Source organism: Medicago sativa, chromosome 3 (genome assembly GCF_051527215.1).
Source record: "Medicago sativa cultivar Bolivia chromosome 3, Bolivia_mono, whole genome shotgun sequence".
Classification (NCBI taxonomy): domain Eukaryota; kingdom Viridiplantae; phylum Streptophyta; class Magnoliopsida; order Fabales; family Fabaceae; genus Medicago; species Medicago sativa.
In genome coordinates this window covers 24,849,428-24,874,280 of record NC_140751.1, presented here as the reverse complement: position 1 = coordinate 24,874,280, position 24,853 = coordinate 24,849,428, and the positions used below count along the sequence as shown (strand labels likewise).

The 24,853-nt window shown below is 35.6% G+C and overlaps 2 long non-coding RNA genes and 1 pseudogene across 3 annotated transcripts; all 3 read left to right on the top strand.

Annotated features, from left to right (window-relative positions):
- Positions 1-9,347: 9,347 nt before the first annotated feature.
- LOC146936602 (F-box protein SKIP23-like) lies at positions 9,348-21,233 on the top strand (annotated as a pseudogene).
- LOC146936604 (uncharacterized) lies at positions 10,351-16,562 on the top strand. Of its 2 annotated transcripts, none has more exons than XR_015030667.1 (6): positions 10,351-10,738; positions 10,839-10,970; positions 11,076-11,245; positions 11,587-11,747; positions 13,099-16,330; positions 16,439-16,562. It is a non-coding gene; the product is annotated as an uncharacterized LOC146936604 (long non-coding RNA). The 2 variants fall into 2 exon arrangements; XR_015030666.1 differs by having other exon boundaries at positions 10,352-10,738; positions 16,431-16,562.
- LOC146936603 (uncharacterized) lies at positions 16,819-18,927 on the top strand. Its single transcript, XR_015030668.1, has 2 exons — positions 16,819-17,339; positions 18,691-18,927. It is a non-coding gene; the product is annotated as an uncharacterized LOC146936603 (long non-coding RNA).
- Positions 21,234-24,853: the final 3,620 nt, after the last annotated feature.

Sequence of the window (24,853 nt, the reverse complement as noted above, 5' to 3'; positions counted from 1 at the left end):
TAAATGGTTATTTGATGCGTTAATTGGGGCCTTATTTATTTAATTTGCTCTGATTTATTCACAGCTTTTTTTCCAAATTTTTTTTAAATAATTATGTAAATTTATTAATAAAATGATTGTCCTTTTTTTCATTTTTAAAAATGAAAAAAGAAACAATTCATTAGTTACCATAAAAGTTATTTTATAAACTCATAGAAAGACAGACATGGGTCGTCAATAAGTTTTTTTTGGTCAAATAGTCTAGTTGTTAGAGAAATTAACCTTTAAGGTGAATACATGGGGTGTTTAGGGTTCGAACATCCGCACCCTACATATATTTATTTGTTTTGGAACTTGAAATATGGACACTCTTATAAGAAAATCTATAGAAATAGTGGACACTGCGACTAGGATAAAGATTAATTTATGTGCCTGCAAGAAACCAAGTGGGTGGGTGTCTGGGTGAGAAGACAAAAGGATTAGATAGTTCATGTTTTAAGTTTTGGTACGCTGAAAAAGTTAGATCGAAAATGAGGTAGACATTATTATGGATAAAGAGAGGAAGAAAGATATTATGGATGTAAAATGGATAGAAGATCAAATCATAGCCCTAAAATTTGTAGTGGAACAAAACATTTTAATGTTATTATGGCTATTAAACCTCAGGTAGGGTTTGAATAACATATTAAAGTAAAGTTTTGGGAGGATTTAGAAGGCTTAATTCAGGGTATACCATTAGGAGAAATATCTTCTAGAAGGGGGGGGGGGGGGGTCTAAATGGGCATGTAGGGAGTAGTTCAAGTAATTTTGAGGGATTGCATGGGGGTATCGCTTAGGAGAGATAAATGTGGAGGGTAAATACAACCTAGATTTTATGTATGCTTTTGATCTTACTATTGCAAATAGGTGCTTTAGGAAAAGAGATGAGCATTTTAACACATACAAGTGTGGTGCGACATGTTCTTCGATAGATTTCTTTCTTATTAAGAAATCAGACAGAAAGATTTGTTTGAACTGTAGAGTTATACCTGGAGAGAGCTTGACTATCCAACATAAAGTATTGGTTATGGGAGTAAAAGTTTATAGGAGAGGGAAGAGAATAGGCCACAGTGTGGCTCCATGGATCAAGTGGTGGCATTTAAAGTCGGAAAAACAAGTATCTTTCCAAGACAAGATCTTTTATAAGGAGTTTGTGGCACCTATAAGGAAGTGCAGATGATATGTGGGACAATATGGAACATGGGATTGGACTTCGGGAGAATCAAGAGGTTTTAGACCTAGGGGTAAATAATCTTAGTGGTGGAACAGAAGTGTTCAAAGTAATGTGAGAATCAAAAGAGAATGTTTTAAAGATGCTGAAACTTGATAGAATTTAAAGAGAACTAAGAAAGAGACCAAGAAGACGGTGAGCAAAGCAAGAACATAAGCTTTTGGTGGGTTACACTAGTAATTAGGTACCAAAGACGGAGAAAAATATGTATATGGGCTTGCTACGAAAAAGAAGGAAAAATGATTTGGATCAAGTGAATTGTATTAAAGATGATATATGAATCTTACAATCATTTTTGCCTCCGGTAACTTATGCGCAGATAAACATTCTAACAAGGGACTCTCTATTCAGGCTACATGTTTGGAGGGATTCTCTTTCCATGTTTATTTAGGGAAGACTTTTTTCAAAACCCTTTAACTTTACCTAATTATTGCTTCCCTTAGTCTATGTTTATTTCTTTTTCCATTTTTTGGAATTATTTAGGTTTGGTTTTACGCCCAATCTTGTGTGTGTGTGTGTGAGTGGTAAAGGATATGATTTTCTTGAGGGTGCCGACTCAGTTGGGATGTCTAAGTTTCTCTTTGATATTTTCCTCACTTTTGCCTTGTCTAGGAAAAAAAGAATAATTAGGAAAAAATAATATATATTTTTAATAAAATTTATTGCAAAAAATGTTTTTTATATCTGAGAATTTTGAAAGTGACTCTTATATATAAATATTCTTTTGATCTGAAATAAAATAAAAGTATATGGCTAGATATAATTGTCTTAAAAAAATTAAATACCTATTTTTGAAAAGTAATTACTTATGACAAATCATACAATCTAGAAAAAAAATATGACTGATACATGTTTAAAAATATTATAAATAAAATTTGAACTAATTTATTTATATTAATTTACTCTAACTACGCCTATCTAAGAAACCAAAGATAAGACTGAAATTCTTCATTTCTTCATTATAAGGTCATACAATGCTTATATAGGTAAATGCACACCCACAATAAGACAAATGCATCCTAGCATACTCAATAGTACTCCCTATATTAGATCCTTCTAGATCAAGGTGAGTCATCTTTGCTTCTAGAACTAGGTGAGTCAACGAGTGAGTGAGTGCTCATTATTTTAATTATCCTATCAATTTATGATTAAAAAATTGTTCAGATGTTCTCACCTTTACCAATATAAACCATTGAAGAATATATATTGTTGTAAAGTGCCTTCAATTTGTGTTTTGGAAGAACAGAGAAATCGTGACACGATTTTGGGAAAACGTGACACGATTTTCGGCTTGCTGGGCAAGTTTTGAGGATAAGGTTGGTCGTACCTTGGGTCGTACGCACCAAACGTGTCACGATTTGGGAAAACGTGACACGATTTTGACGGTTGCAGAGTACTATTTAAGTGTTCTTTGCAGATTTTGAAGGATAGCTTGAAGAGAGAAAAACTTGGGACTGCAAAGGAGGGAACTTTAGGGTTGAGTGTCTTTGTAGTGAGCTTCTCTTAGGTTGGGAAACATTGTAAACACCTTGGGTGAGTGAAAATCATTGAGTGTCTTGTTCATTGGTGAGATTGGGAAAATGGGTAGAAATTAGGGTTGTTCTTTGTGAGCTTGTTGAAGCTAATTTCATGTAACCCATTTGTATCTCTTTGTAAGAGCTCATTGATAGTGGATTGGAGAGATCAATCTCTCCCCCAGAGTAGGTCAAGTTGGACCGAACTGGGTGAACATTTCTTGGTGTGTTTTGTTTCTCTTCTCCCTTTATCTTTTGCTTGTGGTTTTGTGCTTTTCACTTTGATTCCTAGATTAGATCTAGGTGCTGTTATTGTTGTTATTGCTTGTGTTTACTTTGATATTGGTTACTACTTTCCTTTCCTCCACACATCATAGTTTGTATTGATGTGATTTTGAGTTCGAATTCACAACAATTGGCGCCCACCGTGGGGCATATGAGTGAATTGGTTTAGTGAGTACCATGGGTTCAAAGTGGGATATTGAAAAGTTCACCGGAAGTAATGATTTTGGGTTATGGAAGGTGAAGATGCAAGCAGTGTTGATACAACAAAAGTGTGAGAAAGCTTTGAAGGGTGAAGGTGCGTTGCCGGTCACCATGACACAAGCGGAGAAGACCGAGATGGTGGACAAGGCTAGGAGTGCCATTGTCTTGTGCCTCGGGGAAAAAGTTTTGAGGGATGTCGCGAAGGAACCTATCGCGGCGTCAATGTGGTCAAAGTTGGAGTCATTGTATATGACCAAATCTTTGGCTCATAGGCAATTCCTTAAGCAACAACTCTACTCATTCAAGATGGTGGAGTCAAAGACCGTGATGGAGCAATTGACGGAGTTCAACAAAATCCTTGATGATTTGGAGAACATTGAGGTGCAACTTGAAGACGAAGACAAAGCTATACTCTTGTTGTGTGCTCTACCGAGATCATTTGAATCCTTCAAGGATACCATGCTCTATGGCAAAGAAGGCACTGTCACCTTGGAAGAAGTTCAAGCGGCTTTGAGAACCAAGGAGTTGACCAAGTCCAAGGACTTGAGAGCGGATGAAAATAGTGAAGGCCTTAGTGTTTCAAGAGGAAATGGTGGAGGTAGAGGTAACCGAGGAAGCTCAAAGAGCGGTAACAAGGATAAGTATAAGTGCTTTAAGTGTCACAAGTTTGGTCACTTCAAGAGGGATTGTCCAGATGACAATGAGAACTCCGCGCAAGTTGTGTCCGAGGAGTATTAGGATGCGGGTGCTTTGGTGGTGAGTTGTTGGGAGGATGAAGGTGAGGTTTCTCACCTTGGTATTGATGCCTTGTAGAGCGGTGGTTCGTCTGGAGAGACGTTAAACACTCAACATCAGCCTGGAGAAGCAGTGTGAATAATACTCGTGATCAACCTTTGAGGTGGAGTTTCATGGTGAAGGCATAGTGTGTGTACGCATTCGAAAGTTGAGGTAGAGAAAGCTCAACTTGAGGTGGAGTTGATGACACTAGGAATGGTACGACTATGGAGGCCTTGGGTGTTATGCTCTAGTTGTGAGCATGTGAATTCTTCATGAGGACGGAAGGCATTCCGGGGTTTGAAGAATGTATGATGTGGCTTGTGCGATTACCTAAAAGACCAAGGGTGATTGGATGCAAGGTGACCTTCAAGGAAGCGGGAGACGTTCCGTGGTTGAAGAGGGTTTGGTATATACTTGTGGAGCTACTTGGTGTAGTTGGATGCAAGGAAAAGAAAATGAGATTGGTGATTGATGGTTAAAGTGGCATCATCATCAATTTGAAGGCAAGGTGGAGTATGTTGTAAAGTGCCTTCAATTTGCGTTTTGGAAGAACAAAGAAATCGTGACACGATTTCATAAGCATGTCACGATTTTGGTAGTGCCGTGAGCATGTTTTGCAGGGTGTCCAATCGTGACACGATTTTGGGAAAACGTGACACGATTTTCGGCATGCTGGGCAAGTTTTGAGGATAAGGTTGGTCGTACCTTGGGTCGTACGCACCAAACGTGTCACGATTTGGGAAAACGTGACACGATTTTGACGGTTGCAGAGTACTATTTAAGTGTTCTTTGCAGATTTTGAAGGAGAGCTTGAAGAGAGAAAAACTTGGGACTGCAGAGGAGGGAACTTTAGGGTTGAGTGTCTTTGTAGTGAGGTTCTCTTAGGTTGGGAAACATTGTAAACACCTTGGGTGAGTGAAAATCATTGAGTGTCTTGTTCATTGGTGAGATTGGGAAAATGGGTAGAAATTAGGGTTGTTCTTTGTGAGCTTGTTGAAGCTAATTTCTTGTAACCCATTTGTATCTCATTGTAAGAGCTCATTGATAGTGGATTGGAGAGATCAATCTCTCCCCCAGAGTAGGTCAAGTTGGACCGAACTGGGTGAACATTTCTTGGTGTGTTTTGTTTCTCTTCTCCCTTTATCTTTTGCTTGTGGTTTTGTGCTTTTCACTTTGATTCCTAGATTAGATCTAGGTGCTGTTACTGTTGTTATTGCTTGTGTTTACTTTGATATTGGTTACTACTTTCCTTTGCTCCACACATCATAGTTTGTATTGGTGTGATTTTGAGTCCGAATTCACAACATATATTTTATGAACAACATGGACACCACAAGGAACTCAATTCTTAATTTGGTGTTATTGTTGGCTTTCCTCAACTTTACATCAGGTCTAAAACAAATGAGTGAAATTTCTATAAATTTATACATGATATTTTACTTCAATCATTTTATCATTTGTATTTTATTTTTGTACATTGCATAAATCTTTGTTCTTATATTCATCTATTGTTTGTGTATGCAGATGTTGTTGGTGCAACAATGGAAGCTTATTAAACACGCAACAATAACAGATTCTGTTATTATGGTTTCTGGAGTTTTCTTGGTTTTGAGTGATTTAGTGAATTTGAGAGTATGAGAAGTTGAGTAGAAGAATGAAAGTTGTGAAATTATGATTACATTCATTGTAATTGAGTCGCACTATACAAAGGTTTATATACACTTTGTTACTTGAAAAACAAGTTGTTTTCTAAACTGTATCAAATTATAACAAATCGTAAATGGGCTTTAACAAACCATAAATTGCTATAACAAACTAACTAATTGAAAACATGTGATCTTAACCAAAACAAACTTGTTTAAGTCACTAAACACACTTATTCTAACTTGAATTAAAACTAACATCCTCCCTTAATTCAAGTTTCCACTTCCTTCATGCCAATCAAGCTTCTGAGCTTGATGAACCTGTCAACCTTCAATCTACAACTGAAGCAGAATATATTTCAGCAACAGAGGGTGTTAAAGAGGCTATTTGGCTTCGAGGTTTGGTCAATGAACTTGGTCTTACACAGGGTGTTCTTACTGTGTTTTGTGACAGCCAGAGTGCTATTCATTTGACCAAGAATAATCGTTATCACGACAAGACCAAACACATTGATGTAAAACACCACTTTATCCGAGATATTGTTGTTGCTGGTGAAATTATAATTGAAAAGATTCACACTTCTGAGAATCCAGCATATATGCTTACCAAGCCACTTCCAAATACCAAGTTTCAGCATTGTCTGAACTTGGTTGGTCTCTACAACACTTAAGTGCCCTTCGGGGCTTTATTTGGCGATGAGCACTTGTCGAATTCGAACCAAGGTGGAGATTGTTAGATTATGAGGCTCTAATTCTCCATTTTTTCAAGCCATTATGTTTGACTTTTACAAGCCATTATGTTTGACTTACTTGTGAGGTATGTAACTCTTGGATTTAATGTGCCTACAATCTTGACCAAGAGAAATCCTAATTTGCTACCAACATGTGCCTACAATCTTGACCAAGAGAAATAATAATTTCCTTCTAATATGAGCCTACAATTTTTGACCAAGAGAAATCATGATTTTCTTCCAAGCTCCTACTTTAGGTGGATGGTCCAACTTTGATTCCTTCACTCTTAAGTATGAGATTAAGGCCTATATATATGTAAGCAACACAAAAGGCTTGATACATAGAGTGATCACATAAAAATTAACACACTTTGTAACATACACTTGAGTGTATTTTTGGTGAAAATTTTTGTTCCAATTTAGAGAGTATTTTAGGAGATATTGAGAGAAAATATTGTCCTTTGTCCTCATCACTATAAGAGGACTTGTTGTACTCTTTTCTTTTACATAGTGGAACTTTGCTCGTGATCGCCTGTGGTTTTTTACTTATCATATTGAGGAGTTTTCCACGTAAATCTTGTGTGTTATTTCTCTTGTTATTTTACTTACTTCTCTTTAATTCTCAATTGCATCGATCCTGTGCTTCCGCATTGCGCTGATATCCCTAACAGTTTATGTTGTTAGATTGACTAAACTAGATGGTCTTGATTATCTTCTTTTATTTTTACTTTTGCAGACTATATATTTAGCAACTAACCCCTTATTACATATTGGTATGAAAAGATGCTGGAAAATGAGGTTAAATTTGGATTCCTGGATAAGTGTTTTGGTGGATTCTTCAACTCTTCTCTTTAACCAAGTTGCGATATTCAAGGTTAGTTCTGTTATCTTGATTTGATGTTAACATTATTATCGTATTATGGTGTTATAAAGTCGAAACTTAGTTGATTGGTTACAATTATATCTCAATTGAGTTTATTTAAGTTTGATCTTGGTTATTTTATTTTGATCTTGATCGCCTGAATTGCTTTGGTGATGTAAAGTTGAAACTCATTTGATCTGTTACGCTTATATCTCAACTAAGTTTACGTAAGCTTGATCTTGACTGGAGTATTTAATTGTTTAGAGGCAACAAACCTTCTGAGACCAGAAAAGAGAAATAAGAGTTATGGTCTTAGTTACAATCTTTCTTTCAATTTGCAAAATAAGGTATTGAGTTCTAACATTTGAAGCTCAAACCCGATTGATAACTTCCAAGTTCCATTTCCATAATCAAGACTTCAAAACATTGTTAGATATGAGCCATGTCCCACTTTTAGAGTATCTTATTTATGTATCATTATCGAGTTAGACTCGTATCTTCATTTTTGGACACATGAATAGGTTGACTAACAGCATTATATCCCGATAGGGTCTAAAATTTAGAATAGCAGAAATAATGGGTGATAAAGAACATTTAACTTTATTTGTAAAACAAAGAAGTTAAAGTCCATAAAAGTAGAGAATTGATTCCGAATCAAAATCCTCTTATTTGACGTTGGATAGTAAGCAAAAGGGAATGAGAAAACTAGAGGTTACTCTTCAGAGTCAGAGACACCATTTTTATCCTTCAATCTAATGTAACAGATCTTCTTCCTCTCTCCCACTTTCTTCTCATAATTCTTGTGAATCACATCATCATTCACATCCAGGAACTCCCCATCCATGTGATTGACTCTGAGGGAATATCTGGTCTAAAATTCTTTTCAGGTGAACCTTCATCAAATTATCCTTGTGTAGATCTCATTCATATGGCTCTATCAGCATGTCGCCAACAAGACTCATTTTGTCTTCAAGGTGAAATTGGCAAAATTGCTTGTGAATGGTATATAGTGTTCCCATGATTCTTCTTGTCCGGGGAGACATTCCTAATGTACTAAATCTCTCTAGTGCCATCCAGAAGCTTTCTTGGCTGAACTTGCAGCTCAAGCTCACCAGGTATTAGATAGAGGAGGTTGTATTTTGTTGAAGACATGGAAGATGGGGAGAATTTTGAAACATAATTATCTCATCGAGGCGAGGAGGGTTTGACCTGAAAAATGCTATAACAGAATACAGGATTGTGTGGTGACTGCTTTATCATAGGAGAGTATAAATTCAAAATAAATAAATAGTTCATAATATATGGAGTATGGACTTGTAGTAAAAATGAATGAAAAGAGACCAAATAAAAAGAATTGAGCTTAACCAAAGGAGTAATTATGGATCAGCCCATAAATGATTATGGTGGCCACTACTTAAGCTTTTTTTATTTGAAGTAGAAGTCATCATAGTTATTTGTGGGGAGGTAAAGATGAGATTTGTGACAATATACAACAGGCCATAATCTTCCATTATAGTGGCAGGAATAGCACGAGACTGCTGCAGTTGGAAAGTGTGACACATGGAAGTTCTACAGCTGTAGCGATAAGAGGCTGCTCTGCCATTATATCATACTATTGAAATTTGATTAGTCTACCAACCTTCTACCATCAATCTATCCTCCCTTAAAAATTTCCATGATTTTTTTGATATTAATTCTAATAATGAAGTGTATATTCAAGGAAGAATTTCCTTCCTGTTTACATCAATTCAGTCTCAATCCCACATCCTGCAACATTTATCACTACCTCAAAAGCTTGGTCAAAATTTGACTTTCTCATATTATTTACTTTTTTTAATGCAGATTTTACTAGATACTTCCATGTTAAGTAATTTTGAACATTAATTGATTCTTAGTCGTAGTGGTAATACGTCATAAATTACAGATTGCAAAATATGTAGATACGCGACATTCATTTATTGGTCAAAATCTGCCACCTTGCTTCCACGTGAGACAAACCACATAAATTTCAAAAGAAGGAGCCGCTAGCTTTATAAGAAGAACCAAAAGCTCAATCCCACACAAATCAGAAACCTAGCTCCATCCATGGCAGAGGCAGATTGGTCTGAACTCCCAAAGGATCTTCTCAATCTCATATCGCAACGCCTCGACAATGAACTTGATCTTATTCGCTTTCGATATGTTTGTTCCAATTGGCACTCTTCTTCCATCCCCAATCATCATAACATTTTACCCTTTAAGTTCCTGTAATATCCCGCTTAATATGTAGAAACGTGTTATCTTTTAACGATGATTTGTGCGCGAGTTAAGATGAGGGTACTTTAGACATTTGAACTTGAAAGGTATATAAAGGCTTTAGACCCCAAAATCTTCATTTTTCCCTCAAGCTTCTCTCTCTAGGTCAACAACAACATTGGAGCTCTCATCTCTCTCTAGGAACTCGGTTCCTTTTTCTTCCTCAACACTCAAGTTTCATTTGAATCCTTTAGGCAAGAGTCTTTGCAAGTGTTGTGCATATAGGAGCAAGCTATTTCAACTATTATTCTTTACCTGAAGTAGTGATTTCTAGGGTTTTGTGGTTTAGAAATTTGGAAGCAACTTCAAAACCATTCAAGGTGAGTTCTTAGCTAGTAACTCTTTCCCTTGGGGTGAGATATAATCTTGCTAGGAAGCAATAGCTTGAATCTTGAATATTTCCCATGCTTAAGATTCAAGAATATAATGTTTGATAATGAAATTTAAGAGTTGTATTCTGCAATACCTATGTTTCCCTGTTTTTTGGTTGTATAGAGTTGAGAACAGGTTCATGATTGAGGGTTGGCAAGCTCATTTTCGAAAATTCTGGGTCTGAGCTCAAGAAAGTCGCTAATGGCGAAATTTTCACGCCATTAGCGAAATTTCCCAACAAGCTATGTCATTAGCGAACCTGCAGCATGGAAAATTATTAATTTCGCTGATAGCGAAATTGTCTGGAAAGTTTCTGGACTTTTTGCTATTCGCAAACAACATACATGTTTCGCTACGGCTGATTCTAGTAACTTGTTGGGACATCTTTGTACCACTTGAGTTCAGCATTAATGTAATATCCCGCCTGTCAGTGTCGGAATATTACCGTCAATTGTGCTATAAGATTAATATAAAGGAAAGTAAGTTTATGGAGAACATTATCAAGTGATGACAGTCAAATACGAGCTAAGTCTCAGAGTCGTATTTAACACGCTTAAGATAAAGGGTATTTTGGTAATTTCACACAAAAGGATATTTATTTGATATTTGTCCCAAAATATCTCATTTTCTCCCAACCTTTCTCTCTCTTGGTTGGAAAAGTTTATCTCCTCCTTCTCTCTACTCTCCATCGCCTCTCTTTCTTCTTCTTCTTCTTTTCTTCTTCTTCCATTAATCCTTTCCAAACTATTTCCAAATCATGAAACAAGTTGTGTAAGTTTTCCAATGGTGCTAGAAGCTTGGATTAATAGGTAAGTTTCAATTCTTCTCTCCTTTATGAAGTTAAGGTTTTGATTAAGTTGGATTCTTGAATGATCAAGCTTATGTTGTGGTTTGTACATAATCATGGAGGTATATAGAAGCTTGGGTTAGCAATTTTTCCATCTTAAAGCTCATAAAGAGATGTTCAAGGGAAGCTAGGTTTTTGATGCAGAGAAAAGTTGGAATTGGAGCTTAAGCTGGGGCTGTTGCTTAATCAATTAGGTGAGTGTTTCATTAATTTTGAATTTGAGGTTGATTATGGATGAATTTCATGAAATAGTGGTAAGCACAAGTTCTGGTTTTTAATTCGTAACTATTTCTATGTAGCTTGAAATTGAATGATTGCTGAAGTTTTGGATTCCTCATTCAATTCCCTATAGTTCAGACACAAATTTTGTATGATTCGGATTTGAAACGAGTTCGGAAAACATGTTTAAAATTTGGTATTTTCTGCTGGATTCTGGCTGCGGATTTTGGAACAGGGCTTCATTAAAATGGTAATAACTCTTTCCATGTAACTCTGAATTGAGTGGTTGTTATTTCTGTGGATAGATAACGAAATTCCCTACAGTTTAGACACAAGAATTATTAATTTCTATTAAGTATAGTAGGAGAAAAGTTACCTGCAAGTTTGGGGAAAGTTTCAGTCTCGTTTCTGTACCAATGTCCACTCTTTTGTTAAACTGTACAAATTGGATGGTTAATCCTCAAAACAAAAATTATATTTGGAATCCTGACACCCTAAGATTTCTAACGAGTGGTCGTTTGCTCAAAACCGATATCGTTTGGTATTTTAATTAAATTGTTAAAGTCAAGGCATTGATGCTGGATATTGCAGGGTACGAGTTTTGCATAAGTGAGTCATATTGAATGGACAAGGACTGAAGCAGAGGTCTGAAAATAAGGCTTCTAAGAGCAAGATAAGAGGGTTGAAGGGAAAGCAATGATATGAGCTTTGAGTTGTGGCAAAAGATATTGAGAGAATCAAGAACTTTTATGGTGAGTTCCATAGATAGTTTTCCCACCCTTGGGATTATGTTTTTATCTTGTGAGGATAATATGAATATTAAGAATTTTATATGTTATGATTAGTTACCCAAATTATGCCATGCTTGCTAACTCATGAATACTTGCTGAAAAGATGTTTTACATGTTTTTATATATTTACTTAAGAATAAAACAAGTATTTAATATGTTGGTAAAGCGTGGCATGCGAGAGAATAATATTCATTATATCCGGGTAGCATAAAATAAGAAAGGGGAAAGAACTAGAGCCTCGATATAGTTATCAAGAACTAGATAGTTACCATGAATTATTTATGCTAGGATGTGAGAGATTGGATATCTTTTCACAAAGAAAGTTAAGCAAGAATCCTAAATATGATAAGACGCGAAGTGTAATCTCTTCGCATATGTTTAAGATAATCAAGCATTATGTTAAGACGTGAATTGATGATTAATCTCTTCACATATGTAAGAATCAACAAGTAAGCATGAAAATGTTTAACCTTTCATGATATGTTTAAGATTAAGGTTTATGATTAAAAAAATGAATATGTAGGTGACATGTCTCTTGCAATCCATGAAGGTATGGATTCAAGGGGTTCTCATGATGGGAACGATTTAAGCCGTAAGGGACCCGCATGTCACTGAGTAAGTAAGATGTAGGTGTTCGTGTCTCTTGTTATCCACGCCAGGGGGATACGAGAGGTTCTCGACCTAAGGGGAACGGTTCAAGCCGCAAGGGACCCGCACGACACCGAGGGAGTCCGATGTACGTACATCGGTCATGTATGGGATTGTTCTCGGGGTTACTCCACCCGGGACTCTCCGTAAAATGAACTCAGATAATAATGTTTGTTCAACGCTAACCAAGTATGACCCTGACTTTATTTATGTTTATGTTGCAAGAAATGAATTTATGTAAGATTATGTTTATGAGCAATAGCACGAGATGCTATTAGACAAGTATAAGATATGAAATAGATCAAGTAAAGAATGTTATGCCGATGACGATCTTAGGTTCCCCTAATCGTCCGGTTTAGGATTGTGTCATGAATATGTGATGTTAAGTCTTGATGCGTTTAACGTATCTTGAGTTAGCGGTCCTAGGATCCCTTGACCGCCATGACACGTATGATAGTAAGCCTATAACAAGGAAGATGAATTATGACGGCCCTAGTATGCACAACCGTCTAAGTATGCAAGTCCCCACACACGTATAATCAACCGTCAGGTTGTAATGTAGACACGTGGTGACCGTAGGTTTCCCCTTGAGGTTGCCTTTAGCCTAGGATTAGGTGGAACTCACTGAGACATTATGTCTCATCCCAATCCTATTTTGTTTCAGATATCAGGTGGATTAGCAAGCCAGTAGCCGAATGGATGATGCGACAAGTGTTCGTTCGTACTTGCAGCTGGATGGAGTGGATTTTAAAGGATGCTTTTATGATGTTTTAGAAAAGTTAAGTTGTATTATCATTGTACGAACGCCCTTGTTGTCCTTTATATTCATTCGAAGTTTTATTGTTGTAAATTTTTAATGTATCCAGTACTAAATTAACGCACTTGCTAGGCTTTCTAGATACGTCTAGTATGGGTGTTACATTTGGTATCAGAGCAGGTCGATTCAGACCATGCCTTGGGTCATTAAGTTACAACTAAGGAAGTGGGATCATTGGGTTCCAGGTAAATGTTTTAATTGTTGATGTTAGTTGAGCCTGATCAACTCAATTTAACATTCGACGGTTAGAACGGATTCCTGAGAGCTGAATAGGACCAGGAGGAATGAAGTATGTGATGAAGATGATTTGAGAAGGTAGGAACTCGGAGTAAGAATAGTAAGAAACTGATTATGCCAAATGGTGGCCGGTGGGCTAATCCGTTTAAGTATGATTTCTTCGGGAATGCAAGGTTATGTCAAGATGGGTTGATTCGACAACGTTGGGGAAGTTGTTAAAGATATTTTGAATACCCGAAGGTGAAGAATTTGAGAATGTTTAAGAGGGACCGGAAGTTCCGGTAAAAGTCGTTGTTGGAGTAGGACAATGTTATAGAAAGGAAATATATTTATGGAACATAAGTACAAGGCTACAAGATAAGGAGAAGTCGACATATGTGGACGGAGTTAGTAGACTCTCAGAAGTAGAGTTATGTGAATGAGGTTATGGATTTGTAAGCACAGAGTGGACAAGGTTCTGGTGTTTTGAAAGTGCGATAAGTTGCAATGTAGCGAGGCAAGTTACTCGTAGTAGAAGAAGTTAAAGGTTTAAGCGAAAGTTTATGTCGTCATGATTAAGGCATTAGTTTCCGACGTTTCTAGAACTGTATCGAATTAGGTTGATGCTTGCCATTAATATATTATAGAATATTTTACAATAATGGGAATGAATGATATGCATTAGGTTACTTGAGAAATAAGGATTTTATGTAAAGTAGGTTTTTGAAAAAAAAAATGTTGAACTGAAGAAGCTCACCAATAGCGAACCTCGGGCGAGGTTTCTGTTTTTCCGAAAATGGTCAGTTCGTCTCTAGGGTCTGCAGTAACTATTGGAGAGTTATTTTCGCAATAATATTTTAAGTGATGAAAACCTTTATGACAACAAGTGACGAATGCATATCACACCCTAAGATTTTCAAAGAAAGAAGGCATGAGCAACTATCAACGAAATTGATTTGATTCAAGGTAACTTTAGAAGTTAATGTGTTAAGAGTCAAGATGAATTTAAACCAAGAATATAGAGGTTCCGGTATATGATTGGACGGTATGGATGTGAAGACATGAAGTAAGAAGTTAGGTGGTGAGGAGTTATGTTTGATCACAAAATTCTCAGGTTTTGGTGGAGTATTAATTACCCCTCGAATCTATGATTTGCTTAATTAGTTTACTAAGGCTCGTTACCATGACAAATTTTAATGTTTGTGAAATTTATAAAATTTTAGAAAAGATATACGCATACGGGTGATTGGAATTGGTGTTCATGAATTTTAAATGGAATTCCGTAGGTACCGGTTGGTTACAATACATGAAAAATAATTTGAACACTTGGAGCAAGATTTGATGACACTGTTGTTATCAACTCGTTCCATGAATTTTATGGTAACGACCGAGACCCAAAATTCAATATTTTATACATATAATAAAGAAACCTCAACACCAATGATCCGTGTGCAAAATTATGAAGTTTTCTTCAAGAAGAAAATTAACGAGCTAGCATTGGTAAGATTAAGCAAAGCATAGCATGCGAGAAACGAAGATGCAAAGTAGGATGTTCAAGAAAGGTATGCACGGTGTGCAATATGAGCATGCTATGGGAATTCGAGATTTGCTCAGGAATAAACTTAAGAATGGTAGTGATACAACAGAAGGTAAATCTACAAGTAAGTATGTAAAGTTCAACTACAAGAAGGTAATATGAGAATACGGCAAGTCTATCATGAGATTCTGTCAAACAAGGCCTCATGAAGAGCAAGTTGCAGAAGTGGATGCCACATGAATGGTCTTGAGAAGAGTTCAAGAAGATGATAAAGTATAAGAGAAGGAATGAGAAGTTTCACTCGTATCGATAGAATGGAGTGTTGGCTACAACAAACCGATGGGAATCAGAGAAGCGCAACGGAAGTGAACCGGTTAAGTTGTTAATTATAAAGAAGCTAAATATTGTTATGTGGATCAAGGATCCTACATGGTCTGAGTTATACATCAATATGTGTCTGAAACATACATATAGTTAAGAAGGAATAGAAAAGAATCCACTTTCGAAGTTTAAGAATTTTATCACGGAAGGAATTACGATTCATGAGTTATGTATGATGAGATTCATACTCTTCGATGCCATGATGGTTAAATGATGACGATGCTTACTTGAATGGTGCAATTGAGCACTGCAGGGCAAACCTGGATTCTAGTGAGACTCCAGTTGAAAGGCAAATCATGAGTGTCCCAGATAGCGATAAGTTACCCATATAAATGATTTACCCTAAGTAGGTAATATGGATCCGAGATATATGGTACAATATGCCGTAAGAATAAGTTTTGCTCATGATGTTTTAAAGTTAAGTTAAGACTATGAGAAGAATGATTCCGACAATGCAAGGATTATTTCAAAATGTTATGTTTGAACTCGTTACATGTTAAATGATCTCTAAATTTCGAGGACGAAATTTTTTTTAAGAGGGGTAGAATGTAATATCCTGCCTGTCAGTGTCGGAATATTACCGTCAATGGTGCTATAAGATTAATATAAAGGAAAGTAAGTTTATGGAGAACATTATCAAGTGATGACAGTCAAATACGAGCTAAGTCTCAGAGTCGTATTTAACACGCTTAAGATAAAGGGTATTTTGGTAATTTCACACAAAAGGATATTTATTTGATATTTGTCCCAAAATATCTCATTTTCTCCCAACCTTTCTCTCTCTTGGTTGGAAAAGTTTATCTCCTCCTTCTCTCTACTCTCCATCGCCTCTCTTTCTTCTTCTTCTTCTTTTCTTCTTCTTCCATTAATCCTTTCCAAACTATTTCCAAATCATGAAACAAGTTGTGTAAGTTTTCCAATGGTGCTAGAAGCTTGGATTAATAGGTAAGTTTCAATTCTTCTCTCCTTTATGAAGTTAAGGTTTTGATTAAGTTGGATTCTTGAATGATCAAGCTTATGTTGTGGTTTGTACATAATCATGGAGGTATATAGAAGCTTGGGTTAGCAATTTTTCCATCTTAAAGCTCATAAAGAGATGTTCAAGGGAAGCTAGGTTTTTGATGCAGAGAAAAGTTGGAATTGGAGCTTAAGCTGGGGCTGTTTCTTAATCAATTAGGTGAGTGTTTCATTAATTTTGAATTTGAGGTGGATTATGGATGAATTTCATGAAATAGTGGTAAGCTCAAGTTCTGGTTTTTAATTCGTAACTATTTCTATGTAGCTTGAAATTGAATGATTGCTGAAGTTTTGGATTTCTCATTCAATTCCCTATAGTTCAGACACAAATTTTGTATGATTCGGATTTGAAACGAGTTCGGAAAACATGTTTAAAATTTGGTATTTTCTGCTGGATTCTGGCTGCGGATTTTGGAACAGGGCTTCATTGAAATGCTAATAACTCTTTCCATGTAACTCTGAATTGAGTGGTTGTTATTGCTGTGGATAGATAACGAAATTCCCTACAGTTTAGACACAAGAATTATTAAATTCTATTAAGTATAGTAGGAGAAAAGTTACCTGCAAGTTTCGGGAAAGTTTCAGTCTCGTTTCTGTACCAATGTCCACTCTTTTGTTAAACTGTACAAATTGGATGGTTAATCCTCAAAACAAAAATTATATTTGGAATCCTGACACCCTAAGCTTTCCAATGAGTGGTCGTTTGCTCAAAACCGATATCGTTTGGTATTTTAATTAAATTGTTAAAGTCAAGGCATTGATGCTGGATATTGCAGGGTACGAGTTTTGCATAAGTGAGTCATATTGAATGGACAAGGACTGAAGCAGAGGTCTGAAAATAAGGCTTCTAAGAGCAAGATAAGAGGTTTGAAGGGAAAGCAATGATATGAGCTTTGAGTTGTGGCAAAAGATATTGAGAGAATCAAGAACTTTTATGGTGAGTTCCATAGATAGTTTTCCCACCCTTGGGATTATGTTTTTATCTTGTGAGGATAATATGAATATTAGGAATTTTATATGTTATGATTAGTTACCCAAATTATGCCATGCTTGCTAACTCATGAATACTTGCTGAAAAGATGTTTTACATGTTTTTATATATTTACTTAAGAATAAAACAAGTATTTAATATGTTGGTAAAACGTGGCATGCGAGAGAATAATATTCATTATATCCGGGTAGCATAAAATAAGAAAGGGGAAAGAACTAGAGCCTCGATATAGTTATCAAGAACTAGATAGTTAGCATGAATTATTTATGCTAGGATGTGAGAGATTGGATATCTTTTCACAAAGAAAGTTAAGCAAGAATCCTAAATATGATAAGACGCGAAGTGTAATCTCTTCGCATATGTTTAAGATAATCAAGCATTATGTTAAGACGTGAATTGATGATTAATCTCTTCACATATGTAAGAATCAACAAGTAAGCATGAAAATGTTTAACCTTTCATGATATGTTTAAGATTAAGGTTTATGATTAAAAAAATGAATATGTAGGTGACATGTCTCTTGCAATCCATGAAGGTATGGATTCAAGGGGTTCTCATGATGGGAACGATTTAAGCCGTAAGGGACCCGCATGTCACTGAGTAAGTAAGATGTAGGTGTTCGTGTCTCTTGTTATCCACGCCAGGGGGATACGAGAGGTTCTCGACCTAAGGGGAACGGTTCAAGCCGCAAGGGACCCGCACGACACCGAGGGAGTCCGATGTACGTACATCGGTCATGTATGGGATTGTTCTCGGGGTTACTCCACCCGGGACTATCCGTAAAATGAACTCAGATAATAATGTTTGTTCAACGCTAACCAAGTATGACCCTGACTTTATTTATGTTTATGTTGCAAGAAATGAATTTATGTAAGATTATGTTTATGAGCAATAGCACGAGATGCTATTAGACAAGTATAAGATATGAAATAGATCAAGTAAAGAATGTTATGCCGATGACGATCTTAGGTTCCCCTAATCGTCCGGTTTAGGATTGTGTCATGAATATGTGATGTTAAGTCTTGATGCGTTTAACGTATCTTGAGTTAGCGGTCCTAGGATCCCTTGACCGCCATGACACGTATGATAGTAAGCCTATAACAAGTAAGATGAATTATGACGGTCCTAGTATGCACAACCGTCTAAGTATGCAAGTCCCCACACACGTATAATCAACCGCCAGGTTGTAATGTAGACACGTGGTGACCGTAGGTTTCCCCTTGAGGTTGCCTTTAGCCTAGGATTAGGTGGAACTCACTGAGACATTATGTGTCATCCCAATCCTATTTTGTTTCAGATATCAGGTGGATTAGCAAGCCAGTAGCCGAATGGATGATGCGACAAGTGTTCGTTCGTACTTGCAGCTGGATGGAGTGGATTTTAAAGGATGCTTTTATGATGTTTTAGAAAAGTTAAGTTGTATTATCATTGTACGAACGCCCTTGTTGTCCTTTATATTCATTCGAAGTTTTATTGTTGTAAATTTTTAATGTATCCAGTACTAAATTAACGCACTTGCTAGGCTTTCTAGATACGTCTAGTATGGGTGTTACAATTAAACTCATTGTAAACACAAATATAAAACCCTCATTTCTTGAACATGTAATTGCAACCCTAGACATCTCTTGGTTGAAGGGAAATGGGAAGACATATGGAACACATATTTTAATCAACTAGGTAAACCCTAGGAGAGGGAGAGAGAGAGAGAGAGAGAGAGAGTCTCTCCTTATATGTATATGGAATAGACATGAACTAGCAAGGGAATAAATATAGAGCCTTGGCCTAGTATGTCGAGAAATTAGAATAGTACGCATGAATTTCATTTATGTTCAGACGTGATGCGATTAGATATCTTATTCACAAAGAATGTTTAAATAACAAGTAGGTGTCGTGTCTCTTGAGAACCACACTAGGTTGGTCTCAAGGGGTTTCCATTAGGTGAAACGGGTTTAGCCGTAAGGGGCCCGCATGTCACTTAGGGAGTTCCGTTGGTTATACCTTAGATAGGTTTCCAACGGTTAGAAAGGGATTGTGCTCGGGTTTACTCCACCCCGGGGCTCTCCGTAAAATGAACTCAGATTTAATATTGTTCAACGCTAACTTCTAACATAATTATACTTGGTTATGAGACGACGTTAGATACGTTCAAGCTATGTAGTAGAACAAGTAAAGATAGTTACGTCGACGACGATCTTAGGTTTTCCCTAATCGTCCAACTTAGAATCGTATCATGATTATGTTATGAATAGGCCTTGATGCGTAGATCGTTTCTTGGCATAGCGGTATTAGACTTGCCATAACCGCCATGATACGTATAGTGATAGCAAGACTTATAACAAGTAAGAAGAATCTTATGACGGCCCTAGCATGCACGACCGTCTAAGTATACAATCCCCCATACACGTATAATAAACCGCCAGGTTGTATTTTAGACACATGGTAACCATAGGCTTTCCCCGAGGTTATCATTAGCCTGGGGTTAGATAGAACTCACTGAGGCATTATGTCTCATCCCTCTCCTTATTTGTTCAAGTACACAGGGTTCTCAAGCAAAAGGTAAAGAAAAAGCTTTGGATTGATCGTGTTTGCGTGGAACCAACTCGGTGTTCATATAGTTGATGTATATGTTATATTATGAGATGTTTAGTTATGAACTATTGTAGCTAGCCTTGTATGGTAAACTTTGGTGATGTAATAATGTAACATATGACTTTGGATGTTGATGTATCTAAACTCTCGACTTGATGTCGTTTCTGTATTGTATAATTAATGTATCCAATATCAGTTTTAACACACTTTTGAATATTCTAGACTCTTTCAAAGTGGGCGTTACAGTTCCTACTCCTCAAATTCTCAAACACATATATCATCGACATTGATTTCATCAACAACAAAGACAATACTTCATTTTGTTACCTCTCCAAAAACACTATCTTCCTCATCAAACCAAAACAGGAACAACAAGAACAAACCCTACACCCTTGGTTGATAAGAATTGTCAAAACTCAATTGGAAATACCCAACTGCATCATCCACTATCTGTAACTGACTCATGTGACCCTTTTCATTTCCCAAACGTGCTCGACCTCAACAAATTCTCCCTCCTCCATTTGGGATGCATGTTCACTATAGACAACAAATTCCCTGAACTATCTCCTTTTGACTTCATATACACTCCTGAAAAGATCGCTATTCTCACACTCCATGGAAAAAACCCTATTGTTCTTGGCAAATTCACCTTTTCCCCTCAACCAGTACTGTTGAAATTTAGCAATGATAATTGGAAGGTGATCCCCGACATGTCAATTAAATTTGGAGACATCTGCCTTTTCAAAGGGCGACTTTATGTTGTCGACAAAAATGGTCTGACAGTTATGGTTGGGCCGGACAACTCGAATGTCTACTTAGTTTCTGAACCTTTGGTTGGTGGCGGGGACAAAAAATTCTTAGTCGAGAGATAGGGAGAGTTGCTGCTAGTGGACATTTATGAGTGTTTTTGTTTCGAGTTCCCGGGTCCTGATGCTATGAGGATTGATGTGTTTAAGCTTGATGAGAAGGAGAAGAAGTGGGTGAAGTTAACAACTTTAGGGGATGGTGTTTTGTTCTTGGGGAATGAATGTTCGTTTTCTGCTTGTGCTTCGGATTTGTGTGTTCCTAGAGGAAATTGCGTCGTCTTTACTGATGGTGGCGACTTCCTGTATTTTAAAAACATGTGGTTTGGGACCTGTGTTTTTCACTTGGATCAAAGGTCGGCTTTCACATCTCTCTGATTGTCCTGAATATTTTAACTTGTTCTGGCCACCTCCAGAGTGGATTGTCAAAAGTTGCCTTTGTAATTGAGTAAGTTATCTTGCAACTAGTTCGTATTTAAATGATCTTATATTGGGTCAGAGATTTCCTAAAGAATACATTCTTGTATAAGTGAAATTGGCATTTGCCTTCATTTAACTTTTTCATATAAAACTATGTTTTTTTTTTTCTAACATAGGAATTAGTTAATTAACTGAATTTAGAAGTTAAACCCAAACCATGGCATAAAGTATGAGACTGACAAGTGAAACGTGATATTTATTGTAAGGATATGTTTTTGAGGTTATTCGTCCATTCTGTATCTGATTTAACTCGCTTTTCAGCAAAAAACTTCAGTCAACATTATTAGTACCTCATGTCACTAAGACAATAATGTTTTTGAATGCTTGTTCCCTTTAAAAATTGGATGTTTCTGAGGGACCTTCAGAAGTGATGGATCATTAAAGGTGCATATATTATTATTGAATAGTACATGCTTAGATGCCATTAGATTTAAATTTAACACCTTCAATCAATTCATTTAGCTGGGCCCAGAGTTTCTTCTGTGACATGTAAACGAATTCAATATAAATTTGTTTGGAAGCATGTTGACCTTGAGCATGTTGGTCGTAATAACGTGTCATACCACTTTCTCCTTGCTTTTATAGGTCCTTAGAATTTGGTTCTCATGTTTACCTGTTTTTGTCTTTGTTATCATCACAGTAATTTTTACTGTGAACTATAAGAACATTTTAAATGTCATGATAGGAGTTGTTTATAATTTGGCATTAGCAAAAGTTTTTGCCCCTAATTATTTGATGACCTTTGTTTACTTGTGATGGAAACTTCTTCCATTAGGCTCATTTATAAAGTTGACAATGAATATTCAAAATACCAAATTCTTGTTTAATTGTATTTGTAAATTTGAAGCTGATTTATTTTGTACGTTTGTTTTTGAAACGGAAAAATGATAATACATATTCATTAGTTAGAGGATAAATTGCATGCATTGGGAATCTCCACATTGCTTTGTCATGTGTACTTGAACTAGATACAATTCTGACCATGTTGTAAAAATATTAAGTGTTATGCTTTCTTTGGCTTTGATAGTTATTGTTGCCTATTGGTCTTACAATATCTACAATAATTACAATTAATAATCAGAGTTAGGTTATGTTTCAAAAGAGTTTTCTTTGTTTTTGGTGCAGGGTGCTTGCAACTTTGGATGCAGAACATTACCTCTCCAAGGGGTTGGTTTACAACAGGTTAAGAGTGATTGACTAGCTAAGGGGTGTCCAGAACTCAGAATGTTTGAATTTAAATAAAGAAGATTTAAAACAGCTCTTTATGTACTCTGCTAGTATCTTTATTTGTTCGTTGTTATTCAAAATTTGATGGTGAGTTAGACTTGCATTATTTTAGAAGTATTAAAGCTCATAGACATGCTTATATTTGTTATGAACTTATGATTCATTGGTCAATGGAATGAGTCTCTTCTTTTCATGGTGCAAAGATATTTGTTTCCTTAGGTGTGTTTGAAAAGAAGAAGGAAAAAAAAAAATCAAGTTGCCTCAAATAATAAAATAATCTGTTGTCCACCAAATATTGTAAAAGACAAATATTTGTTTAATACGTTAGAAATTTATCTTGTATTGTTATGTTTTGTGTTGTTCTGTTAGGATTTACCTTTTGCAAATCTAATGGACCTTTAATGTATAGTACAACGATGTTGTTTTCGTAATCCCTTTTCCCCTTTTCGTTCTAACATTTTAGGTCCATTTGAATTTAATATTGTGTTTACAAATTTATCCTTCATCCTAGTATTTTTCGTTGGTTGCAAAAAATTATGTGAAATAATGAGATATAATTGCAAAAAATTATGAATAATGCTAGAGATACTCATTTTAATATATTTTTTAATATTCAAAAAATCATGAATAACATGTTAGAAATTATGAATAATGCTAGCGATACTCATTTTAATGCTAGCGATACTTATTTATCCTTCATCCATATATCTTTCATTTCATCTAATAAAAAATGAAATGTTAGAAATAATATTACTTGAAAGTTGAGAATGAACATCTATGAAAATGAAGTAATGTACGTTTAAACTTTTTTCAGTTTACTCTTAAGATCTTTATGTTATGTTTCTTTATTAAATTGGAGAAGAGATAAATCATGATTATTTCTTAAAAAAAATCATGATTATTTAAAGTGACATTAACCGTCGTTTTATAAAATTTTGTTTGTCACAATGTAATATCCAAAAGGATTTTTATAAGAAAATGAGTGAAGGGTTGGACTACTACCTGTGTTACTTTCATAGTTTTATTTGCCAAAGGAAATTCTACCAGCTCCAAATTAGATTGTGATGTCATTTTTAAAAGAAGAAAATTAACTTGTAATTAGTACTGCTCATTTACGTTAGTGTATTTTAATTTTTAATATTTAAATTACTTATTTGTCAAATTTATAAAATTTTAGCTCTTCATGTATCTATTTTTATTTTGTCAAAAAAAAATTATCCATTTTTATTTTAAACAATTTTTTGTTAAAAAAATAAATTTGATTTTTCCAAATATATAGTTTTATTTTATTTTTTGCGTTAACCCTTCAATTCCTGAGAAAAGAGGAATGCTAGCAACATTCATTTTCGAACACTCTCTCTAACACTCACTCTTTTATTTGATGAAATTAATGTATGTTCCACCGCTGTGGGTTCTATTTTCAACGTGTAGACTCACAGTGATTTAAACTAATAAAAGAGTGAGTATTAGAGAAAGTGTTCAAAAGAGAGTGTTGCTAGCGCTACTCTCTATCAATTTTTTCCTTTTAACACATCTCTATTGAGTGAATAGGCATTTTGGTCCTCAAATTTGCATGCACCGGTCTATTTCATTCCTAAATTTTCCAAAATAGTCAATACGTCCCTGAATTTTATAAATGTCAATCAATATAGTCCCTCCGTCAAGTCTTGCTGTTAACAGTGTTGACATGTCACGTTAAGTACTGACGTGGAGTTCCAAGTCAGCTTCCAGGTTTACAAGGACGGATTTGATCGATTTTTTTTTAACTTTTTTAATAAAAAAAATAAATTTAAATGAAAGTCAACACCAATTGTTATACTGTTGAACGATCCCTGAATTATTCGTTAAAAATCAAGTTGGTCCCTAAATTATGTTATTCACTATCAAATCGATCCCTCCATTATTTATTTTGTCTATCAATTTGATCCTTGATACTGTCAAATAAGTTGGATAAACAACTTAATTTATAGCTTGTAGCATAAGCGCTTATTACGATAAGTGTTAATGGATAAGTTATTCCTATAACAAAATATAAAATAAAGTTAAATTGTTTTCCTATAAGCTATTTTCATAAACTATACTGTCAATAATGTTGAGAACGGCTTATGAACTTGTCAGTTTTTTTCCTATAATTTGTTTATGTAAACTATCTTGAAAAACTTATAAAAGTAAGCTTGAAACAACTTATGTACAATTATAAGGTGTTTTCAAAGTTCTCCCAAACAGTATCACAGTGCTTACGCTAGTAGACAATCTCAAATAACTTAATCCAGACAAGCCTAATTTGTACATAATACCTTATACTATAAGCATTCAATTAAGTTTTTTTCTTCAAGATAAGCACTTAATTAAGTTGTTTAT